This window comes from Dromaius novaehollandiae, chromosome 15 (genome assembly GCF_036370855.1).
Source record: "Dromaius novaehollandiae isolate bDroNov1 chromosome 15, bDroNov1.hap1, whole genome shotgun sequence".
NCBI lineage: Eukaryota > Metazoa > Chordata > Aves > Casuariiformes > Dromaiidae > Dromaius > Dromaius novaehollandiae.
The window spans coordinates 12,698,343-12,714,940 of record NC_088112.1 but is presented as its reverse complement, the minus strand read 5'-3'; the positions used below and the strand labels follow the sequence as shown (position 1 = coordinate 12,714,940).

The following is a 16,598-nucleotide window of genomic DNA, read 5'->3' as shown; positions in this document are numbered from 1 at the left end:
TCTGCAATGCCAATTAGTAAGAATAGTCATACCAAGTCGGTGAAAGCCAACAGCTACGCTGCAAATAAGCATGTTCTTAATATGGGTCACCTCTGCCAATACAGCTAGCTGGCGTTAAAAGTGCAGGAGAGAAGACAAGCAAGTCTGTGCCAGGGAGCAGTTCGAGCAGGGCAAGCGGGCTCACTGCGGATCACTTCTGCTTTTCAAACTAGGGTATCTCTACGCTGCAAGGCAACCCGAAACCCAGGCAGACCCTTAGGCTATACAAGGGCAAGCAAAGCAAGTTGCTGACAACAGATCTGACTCGGTCTTCACTGGTATTTTCTCTCACAGTTAAGTCAGTACCGTAAGCTGCGGAGGGTTCTGCAGTGCGGAGCGTGCCAGAGGAGAAGAGCCAGGTCACTAGCAAATGCACCTACTCGGACAAAAATAGGTCTTTGCACAGCTATGATCACTCTGACGCTCTACAAAGGGAAATCTTAAAGAACGATAAATTACAGGGTTTCCACTACCTGAGGGAAATTATAACAGCAACTACTGTACAGTCAAAGATTTTATTGCCTAATATTTTAACAGGGGATCCTGGAGAACACATACTAAATGCAGCCTCTCCCTTGGAAAAGACAAATAATTTTATCTCTAAGCCTGTTGAATCGTGAAGCAGGTTTGACCAATCAAGAAACAATATGAAACACCCAGTTCAAACTACCTCCTTACTGCAAAACATGTTTTTTCTCTTTCTCTTTCCCTCCCCCACTCCTTTTTTTTCCCCTTGCAATTGCAAGGATGGAGAAAATGGCATATCCAACCAGGGCAAAATTTTGCAGACATCAAAAGATGTATAGGGGAACAGAACATAACCACAGAAAGCAACTTGAATCCACACAGCAGCCTCATTTTGAGAATTTTTCTGATTCAGATAAAATATTTAGCTCAAAGCTGTCCTAACAGAGACAGAGCAACTAAACTGCCGCAACATGAATGGTGAACATGACCTAGTAGCACAGCATAAATTTGTAACAGGAAAATAACGTGGCATTCATAGATGGAATGTTTTCTATATATATATACGCTCACACAGCTACATTTAAAGCTATATATGATTTCTAGTTAGTATTTTTCTGCTGCATTGCAAATCCCAAAAGAAAATGCTCATATCTGTAGTTCTCCAGGAAGAGAAGAAGGAATGATGGACAGGGAGTGCTGAGGTCTGTTAAACAAGCAAGTCGAAGAAGAAGGTCTGTAAGGCAAAGGAACAAGCTACATCCACTATCAGTAAGCTGCTCTGTGTGGGAGGGAAAAGCGTGCTAGTCATAATTTACATTTTGGCAATTTTTCCTGACTCAAACATTAAAAAGAAATAAGCAGCAAATTAAGCACCGGAAAAAAGTATCATTGTGAAAGAACGTCCAATGGTTTCACTTGCAAGGTACCCTCCTCTTCAATTACTGCAGGAGGGAAAGCTGAGCAAAGCACTGCTAGTCGCTATACTGGATTTTTTTCTTTTTTTTTTTTCTTCGGGAACAGCCTTTTTTACATTAGGAACATCCACCCAATTTCATAACAGTGGTGAAAAAACAATACTGAAACAAAAAAAGTAGAAATCGGAAAAAGAGGCACTCCTTCAGTAAGTCAGATTTGAAAGCACCCACCTTCCAAGAGACGGCTTAAATGCACACGTACATGGTATTGACTACCATTAGCACATTTACAAGCCCATTTATAACAGAAAAATGCTCTGGTTGCATGGCGGATCTTCTGAGTTTAGCCACAGCTAACACTACCATGACTATGAAAGTGTAGCCCAAAACCCAAGTAATTCTTCAAGGAATTCTTTCTGCTGCAAAAAATGGGTAGAAAGTTTTTGCGCAGTAGCTGTACGCAAAGTCCTTATACATAAACACTGCAAACAGGGCCTGATACAAAATCCAGTTCAGTCAGAAAAGCTTTCCATCTTTTTACTTCACCACACTTTAAATCTGGCCCATAAAAAGAAAGATTTACTGTCTTTTAAGGCCACAGGAAGGGTCAAACCCCTACATCCTCCGATCGACACAGGCTGCTCGCCGAGTATTTCTGGCAACAAAGCTTCAGTACTTTCTTTCAATCAAGCCGAAACCAATCTCAGCTGAAAGGTGGCACAAATCAAGGCCAACTCTGAGCTTCCAAAAGTCACCCCATACCCCACTAGTTACAGCAGACGTTTATCACGCGCTCCCTCCTCGCTTGCACCATGCCGTCCTGCCCTGCAAGGACGGCGCCGCACTCCCGGATCACGGGCAGAGCGCGTTGCTCTGGAGCCGACACAGGTTACACTCACGGGGACGGATGAACATGCTTCCTTTGCAGATGCCAGAGGGTAACATTTCCATGGCCCCGCGCAGGCCAGCTCCCAGGACCCTGCTCTGCGCTCGATGAGCAAGCTGCCGCGGCGGCTGCGCTCCTCCCTGCCCGCCTCGGGCTGGATCCAGCAGCGGCCACTGAAGATCTGAGCACAGATCCCAGCCGCCGGCAGGGACCACCCGCCTCAGACAGCCCTCCTGCAGCCAGCATGCAGGAAAGGCAGAGCGGATGGACGGACGGACCTCGCTCTGCTTCCAAACAGAAACAGCCTTCGGGGGCTGCAGGGGTGGTGCAGGTGGCGGAAGGCAACAGGTCTGGGGAAGGCAACATTTATTTCCATGAATTTTACACCAAATTGATTTCCATCAACTTTATGCAGAAACCATGAGCCCTGAGCCAGCCCGGTACTTACGGGGAGCAAAAGAGCCGCTTGCCCGTAATCAGTAGTTTGTGTAACGTGAACATGGCCGAGCCCGAGGCTGGCGCGACAAGTCCATGCCAGCGCATCTGCAGAAGCTCAGGTAGCCACCTCGCCGTGTGCCAGCGACATGCGAGGCACAGCAGCCGCCACGGAAAAACAAGGAGCACCCAGCTGCGGCTGGCCTGCGGCGTGGTGACGAGAGGTGGCCTGGGGCCTCGGATCTCCGCCTCCCCCGGCTGCCCGCCCTGGGTGGTGCTGCCATCGACACCCTCTTCTCTTTCTCCCTTTGTTTTTTGAAAAAGACACCTTTTTTTCGGGGCTGAAATGAGGAAAAAAAGCTGCAGAGGTGCTCTCTGTGGTGTCCCCGAGGCAATGTTTTTGCTAGTTGCAAATGCTTCGCAGATTCACGCTCTTCAATTTCTCTGACTTTAAAGCCTGTGCTATCCACCAGGTCCAACAGAACAGACATTGCTGGAGCATAACTGAGAACAAAATTTGGCATGAAGAGCAAGCACTGTTTTGAGCCATCTATCAACACCTGCTGCCTACACCACACCCCAGAACACTCTCTTTCAAGCTTGACACCTCCAGGCCTGTTAATCCACTAGCTTCATGACCCAGAAGTTGGAACCGCACATGGGTCAGACCTCAGCATGAGCCTCCATAAAAGGATCGGGCCCAGGGAAATGCCTTCTGATCTGCAGCTTGGCCAGCAAGGCCTGAGCAGTGGGGAACAGACAGAAGGATGAACTACTTGCTGGGTAGTTAAATCTCACATCTCTCTTCTATGGTCTAAGCCATAACTCACTCTTCTGTTTTGGTGTTTGTGCCAGCACGTTCCCTCTCCTCAGAGGGGATGTCCCCAAAACTGAAATTGTCGTTCTCTGCACGTCCACCTCCTTCCATCAGCACTCGCCATCCCTCCCCGCAGAGAACAGTTCTCCCGTGAGCTGGGAAGACCATCATTACTCAGTGCTTCTTTCCCAAATGTCATAAGCATGATAAGTGGCTGGACAGAGAAGCAGCGTTTTTTTCTTATGAAATGTTTTCTTCTTTTCTGACTAGTTTCCATCACATGTAGGGTTTTCACAGATATCTACCCTGATTCTGACAAGTGTAAGCACATCACCAAACTTTTACCTGCACAGTCCATCAGCATACGTTCTGCCTAGTCCACTAGGAAATGCCTCTTTTTCCATATCCACCTCTGAAATATCTCAAGGAAACTGGACTCACTGAGCACAGCCAGCTGGGGAGACCTTGGGGATTCCTCTCCTGAGGAAGCATCTCTAACCCAGATCCCTCGATGCTCCAGGCTGCCCCCTAACTCCAGCATCTTGAGAGCTGCCCCCAAACTCCAACATCTTCAGATCTCATGCAATTCCCTGAGAACCTATGGGTGACAGCATTTCAACAATAAACTTTCTTGGTGGCAAAGCACTGCAAAAGCCTTAGTTTATAAACCAGTATCTTCAAGCAGACAGAGTGAACGAGAAGCTCAGCATAGGACTTCTGCTCTGCCCAGTTGCTGTTCTGCATTCAAGGAGTGCTTATGGCAAAAACTCTAAACATTAGAGTTTGCTAGAACAAAATGAAGCAAGAGGCAGCTCCATCTCTGAATAGTATCTCCTAAACCAAAAGTGGTATTTTATTCTAAGATGCTGTAAGAGCCTGTGGGCAATGTGATGTTACTATTGCTTCTCTTCTCTAGAGAAGAGAGACATGTTTGTTTTCTTATACCATTTCTAAGTGCTTCTTCTAACTTTTAGATGGCTTTCTTAATAAAGTTACCGTGTCTTGATATTTTTCTTTGCCAGAATTAAGGAGGAAATTGAAAGGAAAGTTAAGGGGGAAGAAAACGTTCCTGCAGCGGGTTCTCTTAGGCATCAAACTAGGCTGCAAAGAATTTCTTTCACGAAATGCCCCACAATTTGTTGCAATATATTCACACTGCATGTAAATATCATACTGAATTTGCTGCATTCACACACGGGTTTCTCTGCACTACTCAGATGATGTGAAGCAATCATAAGCCTATGTCCGTTTGTGCCAGGTTTATAAACGCTCTCTCCCTCTGGAATGTCTCAAAGCAGGATGAGCAAATATGAGAGCTAGACTAAAACAGCCAGCAGCAGGTGTGACTAGAGCAGGCTGTGGTAACAGCAAGAGGTATATAATCAACAGAGTTTGAACCAGAAAGCAAGCTATAGGAGGTGATACTTTTCAGACTTCTGCCCCCAAACTGAACTCTGTTGCCCCACAATACCAAAAGAAGAGACTATGGCTTATGTGAATGTGCAAAAGAGGATCATAACATGGATTTGCATGGCTGTAATCTAACAGGCATGGCAAAAACTGAGAACTGGGGGCTTGAGTATGTGCCAGCAGCCAGAGTACAGTCTCTACAGTCATCCTGGATCTACGCTAGCACAAGTTAAAACTCGTTCTGCTGCATCTCCCTCTCCGTCTTCCTTATACGTGCATACACTGTGCTTATCCGCTTTTTCACTTGCACAGACATACTTGGTTCCCAGTTCGTTCCTGGGCAGGCCCAGGAGGAGACATACACATGTTAAGGTGTTTTTACAGCTCTCATATCTGTATGCTTGCAAGATGATGAGAAAGTCCAGTTTCATTTTACATGCATAACATACTCTGGCCACATACGCACATGCATGCACACACACTTCAGTCCTCTTGGTTACAAAGAAAAGCTTGAATATGGGACCCAGCTGGAGCTGCTGAAATAATCCTTGGCAGCAGGAGGCCCAGGAGCAGCTGTCAGAGTTAGGGAAAAATGCCCTCACCTAGAGCAAATCCAGCCAGAGTGCTGCAAAGGGCTGCCCCTGCCACGCCCACCCTCATGCCCAGAAGTCCCTCCAGTCCCTCTCGCAGCGTCCTTCAGGCCAGCATGCCGAACGGCCCTGCATGCGCCGTGCCAGCTGGGCAGTCAGGACTTGCAGCAACCCACGTTGACCTCCAACTTGGTGAGAAACTTGCGCTTGGGGATTCCTCTCCTGAGGAAGCATCTCTAACCCAGATCCCTCGATGCTCCAGGCTGCCCCCTAACTCCAGGATCTTGAGAGCTGCCCCTTAACTCCAACATCTTCAGATCTCAATGAAGGCTTGAGTAGTCCAGATCATTCAAAGTCCTTCATTTAACAGAGCATTTTCACCATGGCTGCAATTTCTGCAAAAATACCTTTGAGCTTACCAAGCCTCTTCATTTTCACCATACTTCTTTCTCTTCCACAGCTCATCTCTGTCCTTCCTCTTATTCCCTTTGCCCCCACAGTCCCCCAAGACACTCCAATACATCCCCTTGTTTGGCGAGGATGCCCTTCATGCAGCCGAACCTACAAAGTCCTGACTTGGTCCAACCCAACCCGTTTCAGCTCCCTAGCACCAATATTTCCAGTAAGCATCCAATCCACTGAATCCCGCTGTGTCCAGCTGGGTTTCCTCACTGCCTGATCCTGACAGCATCCCCCAGAGCTGCCTGCACACATGCTTCACCAGTAGTACCGGGAGAAGCTCTGGCCCTGTCCCACAGGGGAGCTGATCAATTTTGGTGGCCAACCTGATCTCGTCACTGAATGCGTTGGATCACCAAAATGAATGACCATTGAGTCCTGTACATGCATCTCGCAGACACAGGAAAAGCAAACCGCAGGGTTTAACTCCCGTGAATTCAGCCAGAAGTGTTTAGCGCCATCCCACTGTACAATTTAATATCCTTCATTCATTCCTCACTTAAAAAAAAAAAAAAAACAACAGAAAACATGGATAAAAAGCATTTTCAACACATCAAATAACACTGCCGTGAAAATCTCAGGAAGAGACATTGGCAGAGGCAGGAAACTTTCTGAAGCTACGAGAGGCAGACTCCTCCTGACACCTCCATCAGCCCTGACAACATGCTGTGCTGAACTTCCAAACCCCAGCCTGCCATATAAGGTGCTGATATCTCTGCAAAGGCAAGACAAGCCTTAACGCTGCAAGGAAAAGGATGAGAGAGCACTGCCTAAATCTGGCAGGCTCCTAAAGGGAGAAGAGCTTTTTATCATAAATGTTTCTTAAGTTATTTGGGGAAAGAAAAGCAAATCAGAAGTTGCAGATAGAAGAGCCATTAAATTAATGTTTTTCCTTCTAATCTACTCTACGTGGTTCCTGACTGTGCTGTCTGCTGCAGTTTGCCAGTGCTTTATACAAAACAGAAAAAAATATGCAGAGAAATCACAAGGCAATGATTATTACTGAACTACTGCCTCTCTGAACAATTTAGCCATACCAGGCGGCAGGCATAGTTAGTAACAGCCAAATAATCCCCCAGACAAATACATTTTCAACCTAGTAAGCAACTACAGTGGTATATATATATGTATGTGTGTATATATATATATATATGTATTTATTATGACTGAATAGTATTTTTCACAAAAATCTGTAAGTGCCACATCGTACACAGCGAACCTTTCCATGGCTTTGGCTTGCATTCGTACTTACTTTCAAAACTGACAAAGTTGGCATGATTCGACTACCGCGGGTGCACACAGCCAGAGCCACGGCGCGCGAGCAGAGCCACGGTGCGGGAGCTGCTTTGCCTGCACAATTCCTACTGAACAAAAGTTCGCCAGAAACCACCACCCAGCCTCAAACTAGCCCAATCCTCCAGCAAACGCGCCGCAGCAACGCACCCTCAACTTTTCTCCTCTAAACAGCTGTCTGAGAGCAAGGAGCCTCTTCTGCCCGAGCACAGAAGAAGAGCACAGCGAACGGGCTGCGCCGGGAAAGACCCGGCCAGCTCTTACCTCTCTCTCGGCGGCCAGATGAACAGCAGGCAGCGGCACGGCGTGCCGGAGGCGGCGGGGACGACGCGGGGCTGCTGGCGGCGCGGCACGAGGCCTAGCCCGCGCTCACGAGCTGCCCCTGTCAGATTTTCCAGCAGCAGAACGGCAGCCAAGTCCCTGCCCATGCCTGAAGAATTTCCTGAGCAGCATTCCCCTTCTTTTTCTAACTGCTTTGAAACCACACTGTCTGTGCTTCAATGAGGCTTTGTCAGGCCAAGTTACAGCTACTGGTCTGGCTCCAAATAGCAATTGAAAACACATGTGTTCTGCATTACAAGCCCCTTCTCTACACACACATTCATCCACCCCCCCCACCCCACCCCCACCCCGCACAGAGCCCATGAGCCTGCACGTCTTGCATTTGCAGCCACAGAGCCAGCCATGTCTGCAAAATGTGCACACACATATTTCTTTTTTTGGTAGGGATTTTGTTTGGGAAGAGGAGAAGGGGGTGGGAGGGATGCCATTCCCACCCACGCCACCTCAGCTCTGCCCCCAACGTCCTGCTGGTGGCAGCACTCTCGGGCACCTAGGTGAGGGCAGCTCTGCCCAGCCCCAACGCGCAAGGAAACACAGGGATTAAAATTTCGGTTCACCACCACTCTCCTCTTACCTTTGCCTCTGTCTCCTCTAAAAATCATGAGGAAAAGCAAGCATATTTTTAGCACCTCTAGACTCAGCTCAGCACATCAGAATGGTATCCTAATCTTGACACATACTCCTGTATCTGCTTATACTAAAAATAATACAACTATTTTTGAGTACTTTCATCCCTCTCTGCTTTCCAGCTGTCCTAACCTTTAAAAATATTCTAAGCATCATGCATCTCCTTTTAAAGGAAATTAACATTGCTTTGGTGTTGGCTTAAGGAAAAGAAATAGAAGATATAATGTTATATACCTTTAATCAGAATGGGTCCCAGTTCTTAGTATCTGTAATCATTTCCAGATAACAGCACAGGTCAAGGCAAGGGACACACGTGCTGCGGCTGGAGGCACCCTGCTCCTGACACGTGCCCGCGAAGCAGAGCCGGCGTAGATGTGCAAACACACATGGATGTCCCCCTTATTGCACCACCGCCAAGTCCCACCGAAGACGAAGCACAGCAGCAGAGTTGTCAAGGTAACAATATAGAAAAGAGAAAGTTTAAAGAGAGAGAGTTGCATTTTTTCCCCCTTAACGTTCTTTCTCAAAACCGTGCACTCCACTCGCATCAGGTTATTCTGTGCCGTGATTTACCGAGGCGCCAAGGCTGGATGAAGTGTTTACAAGAGACAAATGAAGCTGGGAATTGAAAACAATTGAGCACCTTATGTATGGTCTGGTCCAGAGTGCATCGCAGGCAGCAGAAAGCCTGTGAAAGGCTTTGGATCATGTCCATAGCGAGGACCCCTTTAGCCGGAGGGAAAGAGAGGGGGAGATCTGCCTTTCACACCCCACTGGTGAGATCTTCCAAAACCCGGCGGCGTTGCCCACGTGGCCAGCCTGCAGCAATTAATCCATCCTGTTTTGAGAGCTGCTACGGTAACGCTGTGAGGGGCTTCCAGCAGCGCCCTGTCCCGGCACCACACTGCCCATTTCCAACTCCTGCAAGCAGCCGCCCACCAGTCAACATCACCACGGCACCCCGCCAACGCGCACAGGCCAAATTCAGGCAACCTAGACTAGCACCTTAACTTTGCTGACTTCCGCGGGAATATACTTGGAGTAAGATGCTATTTTACAGAGGAAAAGACAACGGGAAAGCTCCTGATCAGCTTGTCTCAGTTTGCAAACCTGTAAGCCAAGCAGAAGGCATGCACGCAAGCCGCATGAATGTGACCACTGGTGACAGTGCTGCGGCTCTGTTTGCACAGCTTGTGAGGATGCAGTTTGTGCCAGAACAGGCACCACAGTCTCTCGGATCCCAAATCAGCAGAGCTATCAATGCAACCAAAAGCGAGTCTCCTAAACCAGCTACAGCAGCAACGATAACATCCTTCAGGCTGGCAGCCAATAGTGACCAAGACCACCAGCACCTCAAACCTTTGCAGTCTCTTCGTATAAATAAGCTGAAATAGAAGAATATGAACTGCAGATTCACATAATTAGATCTTCAGTCACAGGAGAGGATCAGGCATCTGCAAAGCTGCTTGCAAAGTCATAGGAGCCCTTGCCTTCTGTTTTAAATTTCCCACAGGTCTTTATTCAGCAAACCACTGAAGTATGGTGACAGGCACTAACTTCAATGGATCAATGTGTGTTTTAAATTAAGCACATCCTTCAGCACTTTGTGGGTCCATGATTTTTTATGGCAGCCTGGCTCTGGCAGGACTAATAGTCAGACCATTTACTGTGTAGAAATACAGTACTTTGAAATTATTCCTAGCTCTTTACACAAAATGGTAAATCAGTGGCTTTCAAATTTTTCTCAGGGTTTGGACTCCTAAACATTTGCCAAAAGTGGTGCATAGCCCTTTAATAATTTCACAGTGAGGGATTTCTATGTACCCCACACAAATCTCTCTTTTTCTGTCATTTTTCACAGCTCCCTCAGGAACAGTCCACAGGCCTCCCATACAGCTGTGGACCACAGGCTGGAAGCTATTGCTGGAGATAACTTAATCCCTTATTAAAAATGTAAATGATCTCTGTGACGTGCCATACTTTCTAACTTCTGAATTTTTCCGTGAGGTAGCAGCATGCTGGCAGGTAGAGCCATGGTGAGGTGACAGCATGAAGACTGCATTTTTTCCACTGGCATAATTAGTAGGCCAAGTCTATAAATATTTACATTAAATTTGTCAGGCATCACACCAACCTCACCAAGAACTTAAGGGTATCTTACTGTAAACTGCATTAATGTCTAACTATTTTGTCATCAAGTAGCACAGAAAATGCTCCTTCGAGCTAAGCCATTTTGACTAAGCTGTTTTTTTTTTTTTTTAATCTCTTTCTCATTTGGGTACAGGGTTTATAGATGCTTCGAGCATCAGAACTGAGGCTCGGTGACCATCCTATTTTCTGCTATTGAGCTATCACTTGTATTACTGCCAATGCTACCAAAAATATATGAACCTTGCAAACGTAAAACTTAAGCTGATGTCAACATAACTATCTGCATAACTGCTACTATTTCTCAGTATTGGCAGGGTTATAAGGATTAAAAAAAAAAGGTTTTTTTACTAAAACTCTTTAGCAAGATAAAAACAAATTAACTCCCCCAAGCTTCATCATCTTTGTAGCTAGAGATTACAATGGGGAGGGACTGCCACTTTGGGCAGCAAATCCACCCCGCTGGATAAGGGAGGCTTCACACAGGGAAATCCTCGAAACCTACAGCTCCGGCAGTAACATCTCCAGGTTTTGTTCAAAATGCCGTGCGCTGCTGCTCTCGCCACCCCTTTGCGCCCCCCAGGTTTTCCTCGGCAGCGGGAACCCCTTAGAGACTATTCCTCTGGGGTCCTCCTGCACCGCCCCGTGCCTCCAGAAATCGGAGATCCTAACCTCCTTCCTTAGCCACTCAGCAGGGGTAATTCCAGCATTAAAAAGGCCAAAGCCAGGCCTACAGGCTGACGGGCAATGGACCCAGTACTACCAATTCCTAACACTGGCAGAAAGGATTCGGAAGCAGAAAATTTCCTTCTGCCCTACCACTCGTACCTGTTTTTTGCCTCCCACCACCTTCTAGAAATAGTTGAAAATGATTGTTTAGTATTTATTATTGACTTTGCAACATGCATAATTCATTCTGATTAACTGATAATATCTATTTGCATACAAAAGAAAACTCATGGGAATTTCATGCTGTGTAGATTTCCAGGAGCTTGCTGAAACCTTCCCAAAATCTTCCTAAGAAAATCAGAGTAAAACAAATACACAGAAAGTATCTGCATGTAAGCCCAGGTGTGTGTGCACCTGGAGTGGAGAATGAAGTCAAAATGAAATTTTTAATATCTGAATGAGACAATTAAGCAATCTCTTGCTTTAGCTTTTCCTCCAAATGACATTTTTATTCCATTAAGTCTTTTGAAATATGACAACAGAGTCAGTATAAATGTTCAAACATTTTTAAACTCTAAATTGAAAGGCATCATCTGCCTAATTATTATTTGTTGCTGTTTTTTAAATCAGTTGCAGCCCTGGACTCTTGTCACAGATCTCTTGCATATGCATGTGTAAAGAGAGAAGCTGAGACTTTTAAGAGCTCTGCTTCCTAAATGCAGAGTTAAGGTAGCTAATGGACTAGCCAGAGAGCTATTTTGAGTCAGGAATAGTTAGCAGGGGAAAGGAGGCTACACAGTAGCACTCATGAAGGACTCTCCCAGCCCTCAACGTGTATTTGGACAGGATGGAGAGGACTGCAACTAGAAAGGGAGGGGAGGAAGAGGATCCCCAAATTGGTTCAGCTAATGGAAATACTTATATGAGAGGAATGGATCTTAGCATGCCAGCAGGAGGAAAGAAGCTTCATCAGGGGAAGAAAATCCACCTCTGTGTGTGAGTGTGTGCGTGCACAGCTACAAGGACTCTGCTACAACTGGTGCTTAGAGACCAACATACCGTGTGTGAGAGCTGGAAGGAATCAGACCTTCGGAGTCTGCATCATCACCTACTGCTCTAGTTTCTTCAGATGAGATAAATATTGCAACGTTTTAGTAAGAGACTATAAATCTAGGACTGCTCATGAGATGTAAAATCTTCTAGTTCTGTGAGACTAAACACGAAGAGGAGGACAAGGCCATAGAGCGAATGCATTTGTGGCCCTGCTCTAGCAGACAGGGCATTCAAGGATGCACTGAATTTTCGGCAAATGAGAAATTCCGGTGACAGCGGAGCTGACCCTGAAGTGGAGTCCCTGCTTTGTATGAACTGTACATTGAGCTCTTTAGAACTGGGAACTAAATTTTGCCCCTTCCACGCATCTGGAGTTAGCAAACAGCAGTATCACAGCTAAAAGGGGACCAGGAGAAACAAAATAGCCGCAACAACCACCACCACACCAGTTCCGTGAATGTTTTGCAGGTGGCCTGAAGAAGCAAAGTTGGGCAGCAGGCAGGGTCTCCTGCGCAAGGCTGATAATGCCGCAGAAGTGCGGGTAAAGGGTTCGAGGAGTCAGAGGCCAAACTGCCTCTCCAGGCTTATCAGGCTGCTGCAGTCCCCGCACGGCCCCTGCGCGGTGCCTGCAGTTTAGAGAAGATCCCTCCGTGTCTCTGCTGCTGCTGTGAGACAAGGATCGAGGTGGCAAAAAGCCATCAAGGAAAGCAGTGATTTTTCCTTCCACACGCTCAGAGGAGTTCAAGAGAAGGGGGAGGGAGGACAGAAACTCAATGCATGTATTTAACTTGCCACAGTAACAGCAGGCCAACGCTCAGCGTTGCACAGGTCGATCTGAAACACCTGTATCAAGAGCAACCTATTCCCGACAGCTATTTTGTCCATAGAGTCCAAGACGCACAGACTCCCTGAGCTCATCTGCAGACTGCAGCTCACCTAAGCCAAAAGCTCTGTGCTCTGCTCCCATTTCCACAAAAGCCGCCGCAGCATTCATCCAGCCAAAGAGCCCCAGCCGGGGCTACAGGCAACCCTCCCGCCCAGCCACGGCTTTGTAATTATTCTGATGATTTCAGCCATTTGCAGACTCTTCTCAGAAATAATTTAAGGCCAGTAGAGCTTGTTAATAGGTAAAATGGAAACTGTTCCTTTTCATTTCTCTGGCAACATTACTGCAATTATCCTGAATCATTCTCAAACTACGTGGGCTGTAATTTCAAGGCAATATTACTATTACAGAGCCCTGTTCTTCCAGACAGCATGTGTCATTCTCCCCATCCAGAAGTTATTTATCAATAATCAGAGAGGTCTTCATTTACAATCGGTGGAGCCTCTTCATTTGCAGCATGACAAGGAAACAGCGTGAGTGTCACCACGCAAAGGCGCACAACTTCCCTGGGCTTTCCCTTTTCTGCAGGATTGGTGCAACAAACACAAGAAAGAAAGAAAGAAAAATGTGAGGATTAATTTTATACAGATGTAAGAGCAAATATTCATTTGGCCACACAAATAATTATTCTTCTATTAAAGTCTTAATGGTATCCAAATTTATTATTCTTATCTGAGCAGCCTTGATCTTGGTTCATTCAGAAATCAGGTTCTAGGCACACAGCAGCTCCATAAGCTTCAGCTAGATATAAGCCCCAATGAAAACAAATCTTCACCTTAGCCTGCAGTGATCCTCTTCTGGGGGGGTGAGAGGGTTCAGTTTCTCTGCCAGGTCTTTTGTGATGTTTTTTGAGTATGGATATGTCACGTTGCCCATATTTAATGCAGAGAGCAGTCGCTGGTCAAGTGGAGCTGCTTAGCAGTCTGTGCATATCACAGGCTTTTGCTTTCCACTCCGTATTTTGATTCCGTCAAGAAAGCAGCTCTGCTTGTTCTTTCACTCAGATATACTTTTATTACATCAGAGAGCTTCACATCACTGGTGCACCCAAATCTGTTTCTACAGAACAATTCTGGTAGGCAGCGTATCTGCATTCTTACAAAGCAATTAGCAAGATCCTTGCAGGATGCTAGCAAGGCAGACTGCCAGTCCACAAACAGCCCTGGACATCGCCATCTGTTTTAATGAGCTGTGGCATGTCAATCTGGGCACTAAGACTTTCATACGATAGCATGAGCCTCCTGACACAAGCAAGGGTGACTTTGATGCAAAACACCTGGTCCAAGGGGGAACGCTTCACGTCCTCTTTCCACAACAACATTGGCCACTCGCCATCAAGCTTAAACCTGAGGTACAGGTTTCTCTGGAACTCAAAGCATGGAGACAGAAGTCCTAGCACCTGAATTATGATCTGTCTTTGGCCAAATTTTGCAAATTCTTTTTTTTTTTGCTTATATCCTGGAAGAGGCGATAAGATACTTACTGCTCGTAAAGCAGCTCATGACAGCACGCAGATACTTGGAGATGTAATAGAGTGAAGAATTACTATGCTTATAAATAAATGCGCACAGGCGTACACACTCACATATTTTGAGTTTTAGCAGAGAATGAGGGGGAAGGTTTCCAAAGGAAATTGATAGGAACATTCAGCTAAATGGAGATTGCAAGGAATGCATGGGCCAGAGGGAAGAAGGAAAGAAAAAAAAGATGTAATGGCCTGAAAAATAAATGCATGTTTGCATATCAATAATCATGCTTGACCTTAAACACTGCCAGAGAATTCAATATGGTAGAGGCATATCTGTGGGGATATTTACTTCAAAGACCATGATAAGGCCACTGCGCAAAAATTCCAGACTCAGACTTATCTGTGCAGATATAGCCCACGGCCTCTCACCTCAGTAGCTCTGTTTAAGTTATTGGCAAGATGCCACAAACGATGAAGTAATTTAACTGGGAAATCCCTTTCTCCATCACTGTAGCTATTACTTCTCAATTTCTGAGAGGATTCCTCATGCCTTCCCATTTCCAGCTGATTCCTTGGAGCCTGGGCTAGGGAGGTCGCCTGGGTGGTACAACAAATGTCGTCGGATAAGGCTGTGAAGTCCAAGAAAGTTGATGAGACCATTTGCACTTGGTCTGCTCTTTTGCAAATATTTATGTAGTTCACCAGCTGCAAAGGCTTAGCCCTCACTCCAGTGTCCCAGAGAGCTGCTGCTGCTTCCAAATCTGCGTGAGCCAAAGACTCATTCTAGCACGGTGTGTAAACGTATGGCTTCAGCACCGTATGAAAGAGAGAAAAATCCACCTGCCCCCTCTGCTATAGAGTGAAGGGTCAATGTGCAGTTTGGTTCTTGACATCCTCCTTTTTTTTCCTATAAATGTACAATTACAGTCCTGGGTTATCTGTGAGCCCAATGATCCCAGCAGCCTTGCCCAAAGCCACACTGCAGAAATCCCTGTTGCGTAGCTGGAGGAATGGAATAACCTTCCTTTTGTAACATTTATTTCTATATGGCTGACAAATGAGCAGTTCACTGTGCGATTCCTACTCTGACTGAGCAAATGTACCCTACAGTTTGGCAGCAACAGCTTTATTTTTTTATTTTTTTATTTTTTTAATTAGTGGGACACAGGGGAAATCTTGTCTCATTCATTATTTTGGAGCAAAATTTCATCATTGCTGTGATTAATGTTAACATCATTTCTGCCCCAAATTCCCCATTCTTTCAGGCTAAACATATCCTACTGGACTTACTGATAGCGTCCGATGAGAACAACAAGGGAAGTGAGGGCAAGGGGAGAGGAGGAGAGGGACGAGTTTGTGTTTGCACCCTGGCACACTCCTGGAGCAAAGCGGCTGTCAGGAAGGCAGCAGAGCTGTTCCTCTCTGAAAGGCGAGGGACTTTGCCTTCCCGGTTTTCTCCCCAAATGACGGGCAACAGTTTCTTCAGACATTTCTCAAAGAGTACCATAGTTTTCAAGCTATTCTGCACTCAGAGCTATATTTACAACTGCAGTCTAACTCTGTGAAATCACTAACTGGTAGTTAGAGAAAGGTTATCTGATTTTGTCTTTCTTCCAAGTGCCCATGTGCCTTACTCTCATCACTCAGAAATGTCCTGCCTTCCCAGTTTCTGCGGATTAAAGGTATACTCAAGCTGGAGTAAACTTTCCCTCCACTAAGTCAGGAAATATGCAAAATGAAAAATTAAATCCCTTTCCCACAAAACCTGCTTCCAAACACCAAGATGATCTAATAAAAAGCTTAATGCTTTTGTAACCCCCTTGCCTTACAGAAGACCAACAAAAGAGCAATCAGTGCAGAATGTTTACTCCCAACAGTGTGTGAAAATATAAATATGTATTTAAGTACAATGACATTTAAGTAACAAGCAATGTATTGTTGCAGTGGGGTTACATACAAATGCTGCTGCAGCAGATCCTATCTGACAAGGCCAGAGGTTAAGTGTTTCTCAATATGCTGCTTTACTAAGTGAGCATCTGACCCCCTTGTAGGGAACAGCACTGCCCTGCCTTCACATTAGCATTGCTGAGCAAA

The 16,598-nt window shown here is 46.0% G+C and overlaps 1 protein-coding gene across 10 annotated transcripts in view; it reads right to left on the bottom strand.

Moving 5' to 3' along the window:
- The window catches only part of SGCD (sarcoglycan delta), a 371,727-nt gene that overhangs the window by 151,413 nt on the left and 203,716 nt on the right, over positions 1-16,598 (bottom strand). Inside the window, exon 1 of one of the 10 annotated variants that reach the window (XM_026118563.2) lies at positions 7,576-7,888. The exons of 8 other annotated variants lie outside the window; for them this stretch is intronic. The gene's annotated coding sequence lies outside the window, so the exon portion shown is untranslated. Of the gene's footprint in view, positions 1-7,575; positions 7,889-16,598 lie in introns of those variants that run through there. One more of the 10 variants, XM_026118559.2, reaches the window with a different exon arrangement.